This window comes from Typopeltis vanoorti, chromosome 22 (genome assembly GCF_054136105.1).
Source record: "Typopeltis vanoorti isolate ZY-2024b chromosome 22, IOZ_Tvanoo_1.0, whole genome shotgun sequence".
Taxonomy (NCBI): domain Eukaryota; kingdom Metazoa; phylum Arthropoda; class Arachnida; order Uropygi; family Thelyphonidae; genus Typopeltis; species Typopeltis vanoorti.
The window spans coordinates 16,237,896-16,255,086 of record NC_143570.1 but is presented as its reverse complement, the minus strand read 5'-3'; positions in this window follow the sequence as shown (position 1 = coordinate 16,255,086).

Here is a 17,191-nt window from a genome sequence, read left to right as displayed (position 1 = left end):
TGCTTGTCTGTTATGAGCATCCAATCCGACTCCTTACGCTCAGCTGTAGAGCATTTCGCACACCGGATGCAATTTGTTGTACACAAGAAAGTTCGACACATTGAAAATCGTGTATGTGGTCCAGGGGACCCTGATTCTGATTATTAAAACATTATTTCCTTTGAGTTCAATCACTACATTAATTTCTGTGTCTCTCGCAAGTTGTTGTTTAAGTTTAATTATTATTATTATTATTATTATCATTGTAACGCGCCACATATCCAGCTGGAATAAGTGACGCGGCTGTCGCTTACACCGTCGAAATGTTATTATTCCATTTTATCTGCCTTTAATGTAATTATCCGCTTGTGTTCGGCTCCTCCAGCACCAAAATTTCCCCTACCGACGACTTTTGGTACTAAATTTTTGTTTTCGCGGAAATCATCTCCCCATGCCTTCAAAAGTCTCAATGTAAAATTTGGCCTCATTCCGTTTATTGGTTTTAGCTACAGATGCTTCCAAAGAGGGAAAGTTATTTTATGGCCACCTTTACCTTGCATTGAACAGTTAGATACTGATAAACAGCCTGAAATAATCATTGAATATAATGCCTTGTACTCAAACAAGAAACAGAGAGGAGGGGCATCAACTACGACCTCAGTTCAACAGTGTAAATGTTGAACTGAGGTCGTAGTAAATGTTCAACAGTGTTTCTTAGCTCAGTGTTAAAATTCTGCAAATATATCTAGGAAGAAGTAACACCAGCAAAAACAACTAAAATAACTGCTACCAAGAAGAACGCTGTCTTTCAAAAGAAAGAATTAAAAAACAAAATATTTTCTTGAATAAGGAGAACATAACGTCCAGGTAATTAAGTGTTGGGGTGTTGAGGTGAGTTTTAATAGAGAAACTTGTATGTGCGAGCCTTTTCTTGTAAGTATGTAAGTACAGTTGTTTGCCGTCAACAACAATTGGCTTTCATCATTGCGCAGTTGAAGCGTGAAATTAGCTCCTCGCTGCGCATCCAGACGGAAGTTAAAGAATGTTAAGCTTGGTGGTGTAATAGAAAACTACACTAAAGAACGTGCGTGTTTCTAAGCAACTGAATTTTATTCAACTTTCTGAGATAGTTGCTTTTGAAGAAAAATTCGCTTTTTTATTTATTTATGAAGAATTATCTTTATTTTTTTTTTTCCGGAATCTTAGTGCTTTCTAAGAGAAAATGTTTGGAATTTTTGAAGTAGTACTGAATATCATCTAAATAGAATTATTGCTAGTGTTTATTACTAACATATACAGCCAAAAGCTTAAAATTTGGCATAAGTAATATGTTAAAATATAGGATATTATGTATCAATTCCATATCTTATACCTAATACAGAAACTTAAAAGTTTAAAATAATCAAGCAGAAGAAAAAACATCTCATACATTTTGTTTACACCGATGTAACCGCATGGCAAAGCCTGCACGAAAAAAAATCTTATCCTTATCAGGACTGACTTAAAGGGGCGAAGCAAGAATGCTTTTCGTCTTCCCTGTTATCTGTAGAAAACAGTGTAAGGATAAGGTGTTATTGAGCTATTAAAGCTCTGATCATGGCAGGAGAGTAACAGCAATAGCCGAGCCTCGGTTAAAACTTCATTGGCTACAGCATTGCCATTCATTACCCACCAAGGGTATTAATCAATAACCGACTGTTTAAGTAAAGGTGAAAACTCTCAAAAAATCGGACGATCTCTAGGCCACTCCATAGTGGGCGAAAGACCGTCCTTATCTCAGCGTTGGTTCCACTCAGTGACGGGCTCCCCGACCACTGAGCAGAACCGCTCATATTCCGAGGAAAATAATTCACCGGCAAGTACCCCTCAGCGGGCCGTGCCGGAGAACACTTTCCCCGGAGACTCAAAGTGCTCTCTTAGGGCAAAACCTAAGAGAGCGAACTCATTTACCCAGGATAACAGCAACAGCCGACCTCAGTTAAACTTCATTGATTCAACATTGCCATCCGTTACCCTATATGGGCATCTCATATAAAATCAATCACCGCATCTCTTGGTCGATTTTCCACCATCCCCAATCAAAAAAAAAAAGAAAACTAACATTGTTCAAAAGTTATATACATTGTAAGTGAACTTTTACTAGGTGCATAATTAATTACTAAATTATATAATTAATTCCTTTTAATTTTGAACAATTTTAAACTTTTTTATAATATTATAAATACACTCATATTTTATAGCAAAATATAAAAAGTCTAAAATATTTTGAAATTTATCATGCAGTGCATGATAATATAACCTTCTGCATTAGAGTTGCTTTGGTGGCTCTCCTTTTAATTCTGCCAGGTTTCTTTTGATTTCGAACGGTTGGTTCTCATCAGAGAACCATCGATCCTAAACAGTTCTCAGGCCAATGAAACCCAATTTAAACAGTAATAACAAAAGCGAACATACACCCCCCCCGGGCAAAGCTTTTGTTGTTTAAGGAGTGCAAACCAAAGCAAAATCCGATGCAGAAGGTTATATTCTCGTGAGCTCTGATAAATTTCGGAACTTTGAGTTTCCTGCTATATTTGACTATAAAATATGGTTGGATCTATAATATCCTCCATTATAATGTATTATTATTTTATGATCGAATTGAAATATAGTTTTAAAAGTGGTTTTAATCGATCATCTATCACTGTCTTCAAAGTTTTTGCATCCATCACATCATATGAACATCGAGATGGAAATATGTACTGGCAAAACAGCCTTGTAAGTGAAAACAGTTACTTAAACAGATATCAACTGCCCTTCGTATATTTCTGCTGCTAAGAAATGGGATGTTCAATAAATTCTTTAAGCCGACATTGCGAATGATTTGAGTTAGTCCAGTAATTTATTCAATTCTCGGATTCAAGCCCCTCAAGAAGGCTCTTTATTTTCTCGAAGACGTCATTATCTCTCTCTGAATTCCCTCCCATCCTTATCTGTACCCCTTCTTCATGTTTAATGCATCTATTCCGTGACCTTTTCACATATCATCAATAAGCCAATGACGTCACCGACAAATACTGGTTGACAAGATCATCTCCTAGTTCTTAGCTCCTGTTAGAAGGCTGTAGTCAGAGGCTGGCAATTTATCCATAGAGAAGACCCGGATGTTAGAGCTTTTAACAGTCGATTATTAATAACCCTTATAAATGGAACACCTAAAATGAATTTAGTTTAAAGGCTTTATCACGTTTTTTTTTTTCTCGACCGTAAAAAAAATTCATTGCATTAATGATTAAAATATCATTCATCGAAGATCAACGACAACCGTAGACAATTTCTCGATCCTCTTCTCTTAAGGCGAAGATTCATTATCCGTAATCTAATCAATCATTAGACAGCACAGCAATTAATTAATTTAATTGCGTTCATTGCATTATTAATAAGTAGTCGTTATTATTATGTGTATCGATTCTCTCCTTTATTCCAACGTCATATTAATGAATATTTATTACCGCACGAGGATTTCATCTCCAACTTTGTTATTCGACTCGCCTATGTCATCAATATCTTAATATCCCTTTAAGCAAATCACCGAAATTTGTTAATTCTATAAAATATGAAACTTACATTAGAAGGATATGCCGAAGGCGCGTGAGTTCAATAGGAAATAAAGCCATGTATATGTTAACTAATTACGAAAATACAGAGATCAAATAATTAGTATTACACTAGAGCATCTGCGCGCGCGCGCTTAGTGTATTCGAACGTCATCAATTTCTTAACATTATTACGTTTTTCTGGTGTATATCTGATGTCTTCTGTTAGTCTGTTATTTGGAAACGCTGGTTCTTCAGTCACCTAATACACGCATATGGAAGATGACTGTTTCCATGGAAACATGAAACACAACACTACATCCGTCTTTGAAAGGCAAACAAAATGATTTCATTTATATAGACAGAAATATAGCTGTTTGCTGCAGAAATATCGTCTATCACGAATAAGGATGAAACTCCAATATATTTGCACGATAATACGCCATCTCAATGAATTTGAAAGAAAAGAAAAAAAATATTAATAAAATAAATTAAGATCCGAGAGTTAAAGGAAATATATAAGTTTGAAAACACTAATAAAATTTTTGTATTTCAAATGAAGACAACACTCATATAAATTTTTTAACTCGTTATGAATATTAAGAGAAAAAAACAGAGGAAGGAACTGTTTATCGATGATACTAACTGGTAAATAGTTAGCATAGCATTCTCTTATTACACTACAGAGAGTTATAACTAAACAAAATTTAAATTTTAGGGATGAATGTATGCAGAATAACACGTAGAAAAATTCTCATACACTCGACTTCTTCTTAATCATCGATAATTATTTAAACCTAAACAGGTTGTAAATTTACATGGCATTAACTGCAAGTTAAGCCTAACATCAGCGATGATATTATCCCTTGTTTATTTTGATGAAAGTTAGTGTTCCGCGAGTAACTCTCTAATACATAACATTCAAAGCTACTTAAAATAGGCCGAATTAGTAGATATAATCCCCCAAAATCTTCAACAACCAAGCCAATTAGATTAACTAAATCACAAGTCAATTAATCAGAAATCAAAATTATCAGAAGTTTTTTTGTTGGTGGTCTTTATCGAATCGCTTAATTAAATTACAGTCGACCCTTGAACAACGCGGAGGTTGGGGGCACCGACCCCCCCGCGTTGTTCGAAAATCCGCGTATAACTTTTGACTACCCAAAAACTTAGCTATTAATAACCTACTGTTGACTGAAAGCCTTAACGATAACATAAACAATCAATTAACACATATTTTATATGGTATGCGTGCATGTATATGTTATATTCTTACAATAAAGTAAGCCAGAGAAAAGAAAATCTTATTAAGAAAATCATAAGGACGATAAAATACATTTACAGTACAGTACTGTACTGTATTTATCGATACCGTAAGTTTACCTCGTCTATTTACAAGATGAATCGTATGTCTGTCAGTAACTATATCAATATTGTCTTATATGATACAAAAGACTATTGAAATGATAATATGATAAAGAAATTCATATTTATTTACAGGTATAACGCTTCATGCATTGATAACGAAGAAGTAGCATGCGATTGCTTTGTGGTAGCCTAGTACAATGAAGCCTAGACTAGGCTAGGTTTCGCGGTAGCCAAGCCTATACACTAATGAATGAATCATTGTAAACTTTTATGCTAATTAATTAGGTTAACTAATTAATAACGGTTAATTTTATGCAGTTATAATTCAATACTGTACCTTTACGTTTGTTTACATTTCTGTAGACTGCAAATGACCATACACGGTGTGTGTTTAAGTGAGTACGTTTTGATAAATTCGAACTTTTTATAATAGATAAACTTTATAAATGATAAAACAGACTAGCGTCTACATACATTTATGCATTTGTGACATATCTTTCTTAATTTTTTCGATATTTCTACGCTACGCAGTTCGTCTGCGAATTTTCTTAAATTGTCGCAAATCCCCAAAAAATTTTCCAATATAATTATTCAAAAAATAATCGCGTATCCGTGGAATCACGCAGTTCAAGAACATTCAAGGGTCAACTGTACTTGGCTTGAAATGAATAATGGAAATGGCTGAAAATGTCTAACTAAAAACAAAAGAAAGTATCAGTCGCAAAAGGATAATTATTAGTGGTCTTTGGTATTATGCTGGACCAACTGACCCCTTTCTCCAGATTAAGAACGGCATAAGGCTACATTGAGGTGGATATTAAGATGAATTAACGATGGAAATAAAAGACAAAACGCTTACATCTAAATCATTGCAATGTGGATCGACTTACTTGTCCAAGTTGCTGCTTTTTTCCCGTGATTCTGTTTCGTACTCGAAGGACATTGCCAAGATTCTGTAAAGTTTTGCGTGACGTGACAAATCGAAGTCATCTGAGTTTCCTAAATACCAAACAAACGCTCGTCATTCGTAACGAACGCCGGACATTCCCTTGGTTAATGCATTATTCCAAGTGCTCCCTGTGTCAGACAGAATTTATCAGGATGTCGTGTAGCTAATGGAGCTCGAGCTGACGGAACTTAAGCAGTAATAAAACTTGCACGAGAGATGTCACAAAACTCGCGCACATGTGTTCTTTCTCCGATACCAGATTTACACTTCGTTCGTAGGTTTTTTTTTTTTTTTTTTTTTTTTTAGCGTTCCGACCACTCCAACGGATCCAGCTGCGTAGAAGAGAGAGGATGTCTGTCACTTTCCTATTCTTTTTTTTTTTATCTTTTTCTTGCTTTTGTAAGTAGAGAGTGCTGTATATAAATCTTGCGAAGCAACTTTCTAACTAGTTCACGTGGAATTGACGAGTTTTGTTAATTTTTCTCTGGAAAGTTTCCGCTGTTGGATGCTATGCTTGTGGTGCAATGAGTGTAAATTCACCCCTCCTCCAATCAAAGAAATGAATTATAAAATCTATCTGATAACTGGTGTTGATTCCTGAACATTAGCGTATTCTGAAGAAAAGGGTTTAAAAAAACAAAAAAAAAACCGATGTTTGCACTAAAAGTCCTATCTCTATACTCAATGAAAACGCAAAGAAATATATTAGATTGATGTAACCTATTTAGTAAAATTAATTAGTGCAATTACGTTCAGAGATTTGTTTGAAATATTAGGTTAATATAATATTCAGAAACCACGTCCCAAATGTTAGAAATTTACATTACACCAGTCTAATTATATTACACTGGTGTAAATAGATTATAACCAATTTCATTATATTAGACTGGGATAATCCATTTCTAGTGATGTATAGATGTGAAAACTGGTTTATTAAGAAGAAAAACAGAAAGCGAACTTTTGATGTACTTTGGACATATATTATGTTATGCGAGCTGATGAATCAGTGGAAAAGTCAGTTATGTTGTGAAGATCAAAGGAATGAGAAGAAGAGTCACGACTGGTGATACGTAAGTAAAGCCAATCTCTAAAAATTAAGACGATCCCTAGACCACTGAATAGTATAAATAGTATATATATATATATACATATATATATATATATATATATATATATATATATATATTAGATTAGACCGTCCATCTCAGCGTTGGCTCCACTCAACGATAAATAGTGGCTGAAAGACCGTCCATCTCAGCGTTGGCTCCACTCAACGATAATAAAGTCTAAACTTAGAAAGACTGTGATGATTAGTATTTCTAATAAATTACATGTAAAGCTGTTGAAATCATTTATATTTTTAATAATGAAGTTTTAAAATGGTGTTTAAAAATTGCATTAGTATAATTCATAAAATACATGTATTCAATCTAAAATTTTAAATTTTAAATTTTAAATTTTGAATTATAAATGTAATTTTATATAAATTTATTAGTTTAATTAGGAAAACATAATACGTTTGATGTCATTTGTATAATCTACATACAGTGCTATTAAAACGCTTCGTATTATATTATTTAGAGTTTTAATATTTTAAAATTTAAAAGAAATATACGTACCATTTCTATTCTTTAGCAAAAGAAAGATAAGATAGATGGATATCCCTTCAAATTTTATAGCTTTCTTAACTGCTATGGAAGGGATTCAAGCATACCAAGTTAATTTATATATCGATTTCCTCTAACTATAAAGTGTTATCCAAAATAACTTGAGCAGATTTTTATAATCACCAACGATAAATATTGTACCGAAATGTATGCGACTCAGATATTTCAGATTTTTGCTTCAGCTAGAGTGCATTAGATAGTTTAAAATATTATCTTTTACTTTTCTTTAATCTTTCCAGGGTTCTTTGAGTTAAATATATGAATACTAATATAAGACAACATTGCTTACACTAAAATTATATAAATATTAAATTAGTGAAATATGTTTTGTAAATAAATAAAAAAAAAATATATATATATATATATATATATATATATATATATATATATATATATATATATATATATATATATATATATATATAATGCCGACAAGTAAACCGGTAAAAGCAACTGTACACTTTTTCTGATATTTATTTATGTGCTGTAATAGTATCTGACTTTCATAGATAATCTTCGCCTGACTTTATTAAGTATTTACAACATTTTCGTTCTTTCCACGTATACCGTTTTTTATGTTTTGATGAATAAACACCGGGAAAGAAGAAGCTGTTTAAAACGAAGCCTTCCTTCAATTTTAATAAAGGCTTCAGTGCATCTCCAAGAAGTATTATTTGCGCATCTCACTTCGCCTTAGATAAAAGTTTTTACTCGAGTGAATTTAACTTTTTTTGTTTAATACTAGGCTGGATCTCTTATGTTTTGACTTCTCCATCATACGAGTGACGTAAGTGTACAAATTTCCTCGCGTTCTTTATGAAAGTTTAATATGAGTAGAAGGAGGTAGTTTTACTTTTTTTTTTGGTATTTCGTCCTCAGACAAGAACACCTTGGTTAGCGAACGTGATATTTCACAAGACAGTAGAAAAGCAATCTACTTCTTCCTTGATACATAAGAAGGTTGGCATCGATCGGTGTTTATTTTTTCCTTTACTACTCAATGCGGTACACAAACGAAGTTAGGCTAAAACATAACGGAAAGATTCCCTTTAGAGAATTTAATTTGCAAGCCATTTGTATAGAACCAACTCTGTAAGCAGCTGTATTGAATGTGCCTTGAGTGTGCTTTTGTAGCGTTGTTGGTTTCCTTAAAGTTGAAGCCTTACAGCAGAAAAATTCTTTTCTGCTGTAAGGCTTCAACGATTTACCATCTTTAAAATAATATTAATTAGATAAGAAATTTTTATAATGTACTGATGATAAATCTAAGATCCAATACTTGATTTCCCAGTTCGACTTTCAAGCTAAATGGCCTAGGTTTTCTTATTATTATTACTACCTCAACCACTCAATCCACCAACTACTACAACGCCATCTAACGCCCACTACCACTAGTAATTTCACAGACAAACACAAACATCCATGTCCAAGGTGGGATTCGAACCCGCAGCCTTTTGGCTGGAAAGCAGATACACTAACCACTCAGCCAACCATGCCGGCATTGATGGTTAATGGCTCCAGAGATCAAATACGGAAATTTTTTACGCCTCTTCATGTCCACTAAAAGGGGTAGTGGCCTCACACTAAGGGTTGAAATTCATCTCCCATCTAAAGACAATCACAAACATTTATGCCCACTGTAGGATTTTAACCCTCAGTTGTTGTTTGGAGAAAGGATACGGTAACCAATTGGCCAACCAGGCCGACGAAGTGACAGCGAATTCTCCTTTGAAAAAAAAAAATTCTTGATCAATCAAACTGGATGTCAGTTCAATGTCAGTAAAGGTAAAGGCATTCACTTTGGCATGATTAGATACCCAAATGTCGTATTATATTGGTGGGATGAGGCTATAAGAAACTGATGAGGCTAGAGATCTTGGAGTGTTAATAGAGAGGAGGTTGAATTTCAGGGGCCATTTGGCCAAGATTGCAAAAACAACTCAAACGATAATTGCAATGCTGAAATCTGCTGGTTTCCGTTGTGATTCTGATATATTTGAGAGAATACAAAGCAGAGTGTTAAAATGATAACAGGATTGTGGAATATTGTTTGCGAAGAGAGATTTAGAATTTGTAGACTGCAGACACTAGCAAACAGGAGAAAGAGGGGTGATATGATTGAGACTTACAGACTTCTGAAAGGATCATACAGGATTTCAATTGATGGAATTTTTCAATTTATGGAAGGTGAGGAAAGGACAAGAGGGCATCCTTCGAAACTAAGAATGAAGGCCGCTAAGAAGTGGGGGAGGGTGAGGGCTAGATTTTCTCTCAGAGGGTGGTGAGTGATTGGAATGGATTGCCACTGGATGTTGTGAGTGCAAGCAGTGTGAATGAATTCAAGAATAAGTATGATAGCTGGTGGGTGTAGTATGTGGCCTTCCTCTATAAGTTCCTGACTCTCTGGAGGTATCTCTTATAATAATTTTTTTTAAAACATTTTATTATTTCTCAGATAAATTACATACATTATATGAACACAATTATGCATAACAAATACTTTTACATAAAGTTTTTTAAAATAATAATAATAACAATAACTGTTTACAACGTATATTATTATAATATTCATAATGATGATTATTACAGATGTTTCTTTGCAATTTTACACTCTATATATACAATATCAATGGATATAATCACTCTACATTGCATACTTTTGTTACAGTTATTACATACATTTGATTACATATGGTACATTACTTACATTTGTTTACATATGATACTTACATTACATGCATTTGTTTACATATAATACATACATCATTACATACATTGGTTTTCATGTGATACGTAAATTACATGTATTCGGTTACATATGGTACATCTTGGATGAGAATAATTTCTCTGCTTTCATCCTCGAAGCTTATGTGTAAGCTTATCTGAGGATGACACCAGTTGGTTATTATGTATTGGTTTTTTTTTTTTTTTGCTGTGTTGGGAAGCTCACCGACTTTCTCTAATAATAATAATAATAATAATAATAATAATAATAATAATAATAATAATAATAATAATAATAATAACAAAATATATTTATTTTAATGAATTTTAAATTCAAGTAAATCCCTTATATATTTAGTAAGTAGCAGTAAGATTTTCACAATATTAGAACCCGTGACACACTGAGGCGGAAATAACACCGAACTAAAAGTAATTGAAGTTGGGGTTTGCTGATTGCACGCCTTGCTATTAGAGATTTCTCTGTTACTTTTATGTATATTAATATCCTTTACCTACCTCAGCCAATAACAATTTCAGTCACAAAACCATAAACATAGCTTCGCCATGTTGTTGCACCACATCCATTTTGCTAAACTCATTCTGAAGAGGCATCAGACGTGTAATAGACCGCTGGACATTCAGTAATTGCGATAGTAAACTTCACTAATTAAACCAGTATGCATATAGACGCTCAGTTTAACTCCAGTTGAATCTATTTGTAGAACTGGCTGGTTATTAGATCCCACATTCAACCCACATGCATTCCGCTACCTAACAAGAATAGGTCCAGTCTTCTTCCGCCACACGATGCTAATTAATGTTAAAGGTACATGTACGCCTTCCATACCCCCCCCCCCTCTCTCTCTCTCTCTCTCTGTTTGATTCCTCTTCAGACGTTACTGTCTGAGGGATTGTTTCTAGTCTATTACTCACCGAGTTTCTCTAAAAGACTTTGAAAGGAGTTTCAACCTTCCCGTCCAGTAATGAATGCTCAAACATATTTCTCATTCTAATTAAACACGAATTCACCAAAGGATTAGCAGAAGAGCAGGTGTAATATGACAGAGCTCCCCAAACTCGAGCGAACAGATTATGGTCGATCACAAACACCGTGAATCAATCTAATATTTGCTGTTGCCTTGACAACCAGAAGCGTTTGAAGAGTCTGACGGATTTAGGAAAGTATGGAAATATTTTTCTACTATTTTGATGGTGACTGTTATATCGATAATGGTAATTTGTTGGAGAAAAAAGAAGAGTTAAGGAAAAGACAAACGGTTAACCTAACTATTTTTTTAATAATTAACTGATGTAATCCTTTGTTAGTTTTCTTAATAAAGCATTTAACTAGTTGGTTGTGTTCTAACAACTGATGACAAATACTTTCTGTAATTATTCAAAATTGCTTCTTCATTGTTTTGTTTTCAACAATGAATAACTTTATATTATTTGAATATACAATAAAAATGCACACGACCTTAATAATGAAGCGTCTATTAGAATTATGCTAAAGAATGCAAAGTGAGTGAAGTACGATATTCTTTCAACTATAGATTATTATTGAGAGATGCCACTATTTTATATATTTTAAACAGAGGAAGGAAAAGCAGCATGCACATGGCATTAATATATACTGAACCGACCCTTGAAAATAGAAAATGTTGAAACTAAGTAAGTGGTTTAGCAATAATGGCCTTATAATTAATACCGATAAAACATAATATATAAACTTCCTAACAGATAAGCTAAATCATAATATAACTTTGAAATGGCATAACGCGAATTGTACTAGTATTCAAATTGTAATTGTAGATTAATAAAAAAAATCAATAATTTGGGCCTCCATATCAACAGAAATCTGAAATGGAAATCCCATAACTCATTTTTTAACAGATAGATTGAGGTTTGTAAATAACAGGATATATTACGTTAAATAATTGTAAATGCAGAATTTTTAATATGCTTATACTAACTATTCTTGGATAAATCAACTGTGGGGGTGGAGATTTCTACAACAGTCTGCTTCCTTTGATATGAATACTAATACTATATACACAGTGGCGGCTCGTGGCTTGAAATCGTGGGGTGCTGCAACTTTCGAAATATACATACACACTGGAAGTACAGTGTATACGTGTTTGGATAAAATATCAAAATTATGGTAAAAATTTAAAAAAAATTAAACATTAAAAAATATTGTTTATTATCGATAAAATTATAGCTTAGCATAATTCAAAATTACTTAAAAATAAAATCCATTCAGTTAATTGTAATTAAAGGAATGGATTTACGATTTTTGGATATTACAATTAAATCCTTTAATTGTAATCTCAAATATTTAAAGAGACGGGGTAAACACGATAAGCACTACGAACACTCTACTCCTGGCGTAAACTGCATATAAACAACAGTGGAACTGCGCGACGGACAGTGCCGCATTACGCTAATAGCTCGCATCTCACTATGACGTGCATATGCTTGCGCGCGTAGCAATATGACACTGCGGTAAACACAGTGCTGCTAGCGTCCTTCGCCCTCCTAAGTGCTACAAGATGGATTTTTATTATTTTTTATACAAAATAAGAGAATTGTATAGGATTGTTGTGGATAAAATTAAATATCAGAAGCAAATATAAATAAATTAAATAAATATATTTAAATTTCGAGAAAAATTGGGGGTGCTGCATTTCCACAGTGCCTATGCACTAGTCGCCCCTGTTATATATATATATATATATAATTTAAAACACTTCAGTCTTTAAAAATTAGGTGACGAAATTGTCTGTGTGACGAAAAGTGTCACAGAAGACAATGAAAACAATTTACCATTATACGTCATTAAATTATTTAAATTGATTTGATGAACATATGTCCTTAATGATAATGAACTTGTTAGAATTGTCTTTAATGAATTAATGATTTTAACTGTTTTTGAACCAAATTTTTAATCGTATTTCTCCCCACCTTTTGTTTTTTCTTTTGAGTTGTCTCAATGGTCCACCAGATGGCTACAAAGCCATGAATTCGCTACTGTTGGATTAACATAACTTTTATTCAAGACAGATTTGTTTAAAACCGACGTAGTAATCATTGATTCCTTTGTCATCAGCCATTATTATTGATTCTAGCTATCCATTGTGATGATAATGGGCCATTAACCTCATATAAATATTAAATATTCGCGAGAAATTTCAAAAATGAACATCTGGTTTCTTGTCTGAATATTTCTCAGGTATCCAAACATCTGTAATTTTGCAGTCTGTGTTTTATTGATTTAATAATAATTATAGGCGAAGGTGAGTTAGATGGATTTTCTTGACATTATTAGAAACATTATTTTAATTTTTTTTTTCATTGCTGGTTGCACTGATGAGTTTCCGTATAAAATAAGCATATATAGGTTATGTTACTTTATACGGAAACTCATCAGTGCAACCAGCAATGAAAAAACAAATTGGCTTTTTTTTCACATGAAATGTGCAAATCCTGTGTGATTTATTTTATTGGAAGGAAGACCAGTTGATCCTTCTTAGTCCAGAGTTTCTTCATGGAAAGCACTAAGGCTCGAAGAGTCTTTCTTTCTCTCTATCTTTTTTTTCCCTTAGGCTTAGTATTTGACCTGGATTGAAGAACTAGTCTATGAAGGAGCGATCGATATTTTCTTTAAAAGATTTCTTGAAGGAGACGCTTGGATAAAAAGAAATTCTTTTGAGTTTGAATCACAGTTTAATTATCGATGGTTTAAAAGCTTGTTTTAGACGAAATCGTACTAACAAGGCGATTAAATCGAAATGCATTTTCCATGTGGAATCAAAGACTTGTAATCATTATCGTAATCCCACTTTAAAAACTAAGAAAAAAAAAAAAGGAATATTTTGCCTCGTGCCGACTATTGAACAAGTAAAAATCACGGAATATCGACTAAAGCAAGTCGACCAGTCGTAGGTAATTACGGATATCAAAAGAGCTCGTTAGAAATAAAAATCATTTTAAAAATAAATTGAAGCCAGTTTCAATTGAGAAACTCGAGTTTATTTTTTTTTTCTTAATGCTGCACTCGTGTAACCTGCAAACTCCATTATGGCATCTTAGAGCTTAATAAATTATGCACGAAGCATATTAGCAGCTAAGGTAACATAGAAATACCGCATCGCTTAGAATTCTCCGAGAATGCTTGCTCCTGACTTGATCATTACCAGGTTCTGACTGAATTTGATTAAAAATCTTCGTCGATTTGGAGAGATTCCATGTAAAATATACTTATTGCAATCATTTACATATAAATATGTACAAACAAATGTTGACATTAAAGATATCAATGTTTGGAGATATTTAAGAATAGATTTCGTAATTTGCAACAGTGAGATTAAAGCTTTTAAATTTATGTATATTTTATTTATAGCCTGTCTGTAGCTATAAAATTTTATTTCACATGGAAGTGTATATATATATATATATATATATATATATATATATATACACTTATTCTTGACTTAAAATTTATGCTGGGACTATCCAGAATGCATGCAATTACTTTTAAATCGCTATAAATATTATGTGGTCATTATTTCCATCAACGTGGTCGTATTGCTAGTCTCTTTTGTATTCCTTGTGTGAAGCAGGAAAGCATCTTCTTACTATTATGCAACGAAACGGCTTTTAAGCAGCTAGGTTAAAGACATCTGAATGGTGGCATCATTTCTAACAGACTGAGCTTGTGTTGCAATATTGCTCGAGTTAAGACAGGTTCAGACATGTTTAAACACGTTCAAACTCTGCAACTCATGCAACAAAGTAAATCATCAGTTTATAAACTTCATTCGTGCCTTTAAAGACTACTCGTTTCGACAGTAACAAATTTTATTATTTATCTCAAAATATTAAACAGAAGGTATAAACAATCAACAATCTTGTCAGAGATTTGAATTTATTTAAGAAACACTCAGTACTGCTTAGGTGAATTCATATCTCTGACAGCATTGTTTATCTCCTGTTCAATTACATGAGGGTTGTTGAAAACTTCATGGATGCTTTCATCTGCAATGACTTCCTGTCCACACCGGAAGCAAAAGGTTAATGATTCATTAAGATCGTATATCTTGTTGTTATGGATGCGCAAATGCTGGAAGAACTAAAGATTTAATTATTGACTTTATGGCATAATTCTAAGGTTGGATATGATATAAAATGTTCGTTTTTTGCAAAACATACAGATACATTAGATAAACATAAGCAGTAATCTGTTTCAGGATTATTTGATTATGTCCAAATCATTGGAGAGAATCAAAATCTTGAATCCGTTGAATCGAACCTTACAAGATATCCATCAATATAAGGGGGGGTCCAGTTCTTGTCTTGGTAAAAGTATTTGTAATGCTATCATAACAAAATAAGTGTAACCTTAAATATAATAAAGAAACGAGATTAAAAGACATCTGAGACGTCATTTCTAACAGACTGAGCTTGTGTTGCAATATTGCTTGAGTTAAGACAGGTTCAAACATGTTTAAACAAGTTCAGACATGTCTAAGCACGTTCAGACCGGTCTTCATTCGTTTAGGATCATTTAAATATGTATTATTATTATTAGTAAACATTTTAAAATTAATGACACTTATAAACATTCTGTAACCAATACCATTAACGTTTTACTAATTTTAAGCTTCCACCCACCTTCTCTCCATAGCGTTACTCTCCCTAGAAGAACCAATGGATTGAGTGTTAATAAATTTTATTTCTAATAGACAGACTTAGTCCTTAAATATTTAATTGAATAAACGAAACTCAACAACACACATGTTTGAAGTTTATAAAATGAAGCTTAATGAGAATACGTAACAAATACAAATATTGTTTTCATGGCACGTGCGCTCAGACACGGACTCTTGTGTCCCATCAAGCATACCAAAGGCAAGGCCTCGTTCTATATTTTATAGGAAGTGAAGGCGTATATTTTCACCAGAGGTTAATTTACGTCAGAACTGTAAATGCACAGAGGATTAGAGCTTCTCCTCTCTCTCTCTCTCTCTCTCTCTCTCTCTCTCTCTCTCTCTCTCTCTCTCTCTCTCTCTCTCTTTAAAGTTTCATATACCATTTCGGTAATGGCCTTTGTCACCCACGAAACTCTGCAACTCCTGCGGTCGTAATGAAGGACTCTTCGGCGTGTATATAATGGATGCAAAGTCGCTTATGTTAATGGGTTTGGCTAGGCGTATCTTTGAGCTCATCTTATCGCCATTATGTCATTGAGATGGACATTTTATTTGAATTCCTTTAATAATATATTCGCCTATTGCTCAAGGGAAATCCGAGGAGTAACATAAAAGGGATAATATTTAACTGCATCTACACGTTAGCGGGATGAAACTAAGCAAGGCTGTCTGTGGCGCAACTGGTCGAATTATAGGACGCTGTTATATTATTGTGGATAGAACGAATGAGGGGGTTCGCTCGGTAATGATGAACTTTTCAAATGATGTTTTTTTTTTTTTGTCTAAAATAGGTGATTACTTATTATCTTGCTGATGATTTACTTATTTAATAATATCACGACATATATCTCGGCGTAATGTTTTTAATATCTAACTCATCGAGTTATATTAAGATAAAAAAATATAGGACCCTATTATTATATTAATTTGCTATATTTGGGAACCACGCATTAGCCTGTAGATTTTTTATTATTTAGACAGGCAGTTGTACTTTAAAAGATTATCCCTACTCCCTATATACGGGAATAAAAAGACGTTAGCTGATTTTTTTTCTTTTTTTAATCAAAGTTTTATTTCTGTCTTACAGAGAGACATTGATTTCAACTGCTTCTATGGTTTTATAAGTGGTAAAATTTCTCTCGAAAGCTGTCTAGGAAGAGACACTCCAGAATAAAAATAGATAGAGAAAGAAGAAAAACTAATGCCATCTCAGAA